This window comes from Tyto alba, unplaced genomic scaffold, assembly GCF_018691265.1.
Source record: "Tyto alba isolate M040663 unplaced genomic scaffold, T.alba_DEE_v4.0 Super-Scaffold_6, whole genome shotgun sequence".
In the NCBI taxonomy this organism is placed as follows: domain Eukaryota; kingdom Metazoa; phylum Chordata; class Aves; order Strigiformes; family Tytonidae; genus Tyto; species Tyto alba.
The window spans coordinates 11,789,356-11,795,355 of record NW_024881327.1 but is presented as its reverse complement, the minus strand read 5'-3'; positions in this window follow the sequence as shown (position 1 = coordinate 11,795,355).

Sequence of the window (6,000 nt, the reverse complement as noted above, 5' to 3'; positions counted from 1 at the left end):
AAGGTAGCAGTTCTGCTGATCCCCCCTCCTTACTTCTCCAAGAATTGAAAACTATCTGTGATCATTATGCCCAAGATGGCCTCCAACCATCACATCACCCACAAGTCCTCCTCTATTTGCAAACAACAGGTCCATCAGGATGCCTTCCCTAGTTGGCTCACTTGCCAGCCACACTAGGAAATTATCTTCCACACACTCCAGGAACCTCCTGGACTGTTTCCTCTCTGCTGTATTGTATTTCCAGCAGACATCTGGCAAGTTCAAGTCCCCTAAGAGAACAAGGGCTAGTGGTTGTGAGACTTCTCCCAGTTGCTTATAGAATATTTCATCTGCCTCTTCATCCTGTTTGGGTGGTGAATAACAGACTCCCATCGTGACATCTGCCTTGTTGGCCTTCCCACTGATTCTTACCCATAAATGCTCAACCCTTTCGACACCATTGTTAAGCTCCAGACAATCAAGACACTTGCTAACATACAGGGCTACCCCACTGACTCTCCTTGCTTGCCTGTCCCTTCTGAAAAGTTTATAGCCATCCATTGCAGCATTCCAGTTGTGAGAGTCATCCCACCATGTTTGCATGATGGCATCTATGTCATAGTTTTCCTGATGCACACAATGGCTTCCAGCTCTTCCTGTTTGTTGCCCATGCTGCATGCACTGGTGTGGATGCATTTCGGTTGGGCTATTGATCCCGCCACCTGTCTGGGGGAAGAAGCCCTAATTCCTACATGACCATTCTCAGGCACTTCCGTGGTTTCTAAAATATCAATAACCCTTGTGTCTTTGCTGCCATATGGATCTCCATCCCCTACCTCCACTAAGATGCCAGACCAAAGGACCTTGCTAGCACACTGTCCCTCAAATATTGGCATGCTGCCCCCAGGCTTATCTCTAGTGAGGCTAGTTTTATTACTTTTCCTCTTCAAATCTAGTTTAAAGATCTTTCAATGAGCCCTGCTAACTCCCATGCAAAGATCCTTTTCCCCGTATGAGAGAGGTGTACCCCATCTGTTGCCAGCAGGCCTGCTCTCATGTAAAACAACCCATGGTCAAAAAAACCCAGTTCCGCCTGTGACATGAGGCTTGTAGCCAGATATTGATCTGCTGGCTCTTCCTGTTTCTTCCCTCATCATTCCCTACAACTGGAAGGATAGAGAAAAACACTACTTGTGCTCCTGATCCCCTAACCAGTCATCCCAAGGCCCTGAAGTCTCTCTTGATTGCCCTCAGACTTCGTGTTGCAATTTCATTACTGCCTACCTGAAAATTCAATAATGAGTAATAATTTGAGTGCCATACTAGGGTAGAAAGTTTTCTCTTCACATCTTTAACCCAGGCCCCAGGGAGGCAGCAAACTTCCCTAAGTGGGTCCAGTTTGCACCCTGGGATTTCTATTCCCTTCAGAAGGGAGTCTCCTATGACAATGACCTGTCTTTTTTAATTTATGGGAACATAGAAGTGTTGTATGGGTTTAACAGAAAACATGATGAACAATCACCTCATACACAGGACTGCTAATAAAGATATGGCACACCACTTGGTCAAAGATTTTCCGGAACAGAAATACTAAATGCAACATTAATCCACTGCCAGTACAGAGACAGAATTGCAGTCTGAAAAATATGCTATCTTTAACTTGGCCTTATTTATACAAAATTTAATTGCTAGATTATTTTGAATTAGAATAGGGGAAGACTGTATCTCAACAGAACACAGAGTAAATACTGGCCTTTTAACTGACATTGAAAATCATCTCCTCCCAAATAAACCAAACAAAGTTCCAGTTACACTCAATGTCATCCAGTCAAGACACTTGTTCTTAACTCCATACTACCAAGAAAGAATTCCATATTAATGCAATTTAATACAGTATCCCAGTCAATTTATTGATTTTTCAGGCCAGCTTGCAAGCAAAACTCCAATTTTTGTGTAATCCATGAAGGCTAATTGTTCCGAGAATGTAATTAAATAGGAGCAATGTTATTTGTAAAACTTTTCTTTCTAAGGCTTGGACCATCTATCTGACACACTCGATACAATGCCCAGTTCCTGTAGCAAAAAATGATCTCTTGGCCTGGGGCACCAATGGAAGTTCTGCCAACATTGTCTCTCACACTTCAAGGATGAATTCACAGTAGTCATCACTAACAGCACCAGTCTCAGTGTATCCATGTATTTGGAACAGAAGTTATGCTCAGTTTCATTAGTTTCTGAATTTGCTGCATATCTAAATTAAAATACCTAATCAACCATTTTGTAATGCTCATTCCTCACACATTAAGAGATCTGTAAATCCAAGGAATCATTTTCCCAACATGAAAAACAATTATAAGATTATTAATATTCATCATAGTTAGGTCAACTGTGGGGCTATGCTTTGCTTTTGTTTGCTTTTGTAATGGGTTTATGTGGCAAGGTGTTGCAAAAAGGAGGGCTGCAGGGTGGCCTCTGTGAGAAGAGTTCAAGAGCTGCCCATAATGGACACAGGTTATTCCAGACAGCTCCACAGTGGACCCACTGTTGCAGTGTGTCCACAAATGTCACAGTGAGCATTAGTAAAACTGGTGGCACATCTGTGAGAACATATTTAAGAAAGGACAGAACACCAGAGAGCAGAGGAGTGAAGGAAAAAAGTTGAGAAAAAACTCTGTGAATGCCAAGTGAAGAAGAGAGAAGAGGCACCAAAGCAGACATCCACATTGCAGCCTATGGAGAGCACTCTGTCAGAGCAGGTGGGTATGCCCTGACGGAACTGCAGCCCATGGAGAACCATGCTGGAGAAGTTTCTAGAGCACATTCAGCCTCTCAGTTCCAGATGCCAATTAAAAAACATGAAAGAACAAATGACACAACTTCATCGCCCTGCCTCAAGTTCACTGGGGTGCTCTCACCATTTCCAAAGAGTCTAATAAATAACGTTATCTGTGGCTTCAGCTCATCTTATATTTAGTTTTGCAGTTCAGGGAGATTCTCACAAAAAAAAACAATTTGCTCACTTCTGCCCAGTTACCACAGTGATTAAAAATTTCTGGATTTATTTTGCTATACACATATGTGAGAGTCTTTGGTAGGCAACTCAACTGTTAGCTACTGTTTCTCTAGTATGCACCTTCTAGCATCAGGGATCAGTTCCACAAGCCTTCAAAAATACTGCAACACTGCGAGTATGAGTAGATACATGACAACATCTGAAGAGCCAACTGTTTTGCAATTACTTGAGTTTTATTCAGGGTACCTGGATGCTTGCAAAACACAGAACCTTAAAAGCTGACTCCACTGGAGCCAGATAGGACCACTGAATTGGTCCTTTCCCAAACTTCCACTCTAACCAGCAGAACTTGTCTTCCTTCTTGTCTTTATTTCTGTAATACCTGAAATTTGGCAACTTCTTAGGGGTTTTCTTTCAAGAATTTATTCATAATCTGACAGGACTCCTGTAGTACAATTGTCTCCACTTTGATCTTTTCTCCTCAAACATTTAACAGCCTAGAAGATGAAATGTAGATGTACACAGATGCAGAATTATATATTCACATGGACACTTCATAATACTTGCAAATTAGGAAGCTTATGTCTCTGATGTGCACACTTAAAATTGCTTCATATATTTAAGGTATGAAAATCCTACTGTCTCTATCATCTATTCCTCTCATGTAGTTGTGCTTTCCTCATTCTTCACTTAAAACATAACATTATGTCAGGGAAAGTGTTGACATTTCTCTCCAAATAGTATGTATGCACCATTACACAATACAGATCAAGCCCTCATATTTTAGCATCAGATATAAAGCTATCACTTAATTTCATCATCACAGTTAACATCAACAGCACCACCAAGTTTTTCCTGGATTTTCTTAGATGAATAAAAATCTCCCTGAAAATAATGAAGCTGGTACTGAATATAAAGTTGCAAAATGGTATCTAATTCATGTGCTTTCAACTTCAGCATGATTTAATACGTGTACACACAGAAATATATTTTTGCAAGATTTTTTGCAGTGCACTTGCTAGTAACTAAATAGATTTTTTTTTTTCTTTTATTGCTGGTATCCAGTAGATTCTGTTTTCAATTTAATGCCTTCTTGTACATTACAAAAGAAATGTATTACTATTCCCCAAATCTCATTTATAATCCTTCCCCTTCATGCTCCTTCTTGCTGTTTTATCATTAATGTTAATATTCAGTTGACTCTTAAGAAGTAGAAACTTCCATTACTAAAAATGAATAAAGGAATACTAAAAGAGCACTGTATTGAAATGAAGGCAGAGTATATAGCCTGGATATAGTTCTCACTACATTTCTGTTAAGAAAGTACATTTTCTGTTTCTATTATTGGTATAACATAGGCCATATATTGTATTCTAAGTTTTTCCTCCTAAGATCTTTCAGTTTTAACATTTATATAAAAGTCTAAAGCATACTGAAAAGTTTAAACCATAATAAAAATGACCAAATACTGTACGTATACCTTAAAAATACTTGTTAACACTGTGTAAACTCAGCTCCAGAATATAAGCCACTGATCTAACTATTTAAGAACAACAAAATTTTCAGCCCTTTCACCATGCAGACAGTACCTATGCCCGCAAACATCCTCAATTATTATGTTTCATATTATTTTAGAGACCTGTTGTAAACATCGTAAGGTACAGGAATTCTTTACTGGCCCAACTGCATATTGCGGTCCAGCAGAATAATTTATATGCCACTATTCACACTGTTCTGCATGTTTTCATACTGAAATTGCTTCATAAGATTAATTTTAAAAAAAACCCCAAACACTGACAAATAATAATAAAAAAAAAATTTCCTTCAATTAAAGCAGGATGTAACCTTTCTGCCTCTCTATCCCACCCCAGGCTTTTTGAGACTTGTCTGCCTCTCTGACTGCTTATAAGTGTTAAAACCACTCTTGTTCCTTCTCAACCTCTCAATGTTTACCACATAATATTTGCTTTAGCTATAACATTTTTGTACTTGTGTTAATTTTAAATCCAGTAACTCAATTTCTACTTTTTCCTCTCTCATGTTTTATCAAACAGCATCATACTCACACATTTGGAAATCCCTGGAGGAAAGCAAAGAAAGCAAACTCAGGTTATCTGGTAGCACTTGGAAAGCATCAAATGGAGAAAGAACAATGTGTGCTAGTTAAAATAACAAACCCCTGCACTTGTTAAATGTCAGTGCTCAGAATGAGAGCAAAGTATTTTGCCAATACTGTTTTACCATTTTATCCCAGTTAACATGGTGTTGCCATTGCTTGTAACAGCACATGCTCTGGATTAAGCTAACAACACGGGCATCAAGATCTGCTTTTGTCCTGCCTGCCTGGATATTTGCTTTAGCCCTTAAGAGGAATTATCTAATGACCAGGTTACTATTACCATTTTTGTAATAGCTGCTGTTGAGCTTTTCACAGTTGTGCGGCGTAACACCTTGCATTGGGCTTACATGGCAAGGTTTTGGTACCAGGGGCGTGCAGGGGTGGCTTTGTCAGCTGTATGTCTGTATCTTCCAGATATGAGTAACAAGCACTTACTCGGCGAAGAATGATCTTCCAGTCATGAGCAATCCAAACAATTACAGGCACTGGATGTCCTGGTTGGGGCTGGCCTAGAGCTCCCGTTGGTCTGGCAGCGGGAGGAGCTGCAGCCCCCTGAGACCCCAGGGGCTCCCCAGGCCCCAGTGCCCTCACCTGTGTGCGGGGGCGGGGGGAGCACATCTGGAGGGCTGGGCCCCGATTGGCCGATAGTCCGTGTCATGTGACCTTGTGCTCACCATATAAAGGCAGGAGTGGGCTGGGAGGGGCTGCCACTTCTGCGAGTGTGGCTGTGGGGCCTTGGTGTTGGGGATCACCAGCCAGGAGCAGGCGGGTGTCTGTCGGTCGGTCTGTGGGTGGTGAGCAGCTGTATTGTACATTACCCACTGATACTGCTGTCAGCGTATTATTCTGTTACTGTTATTAAACTGTTTTTATCTCAACCCGTGAGTCT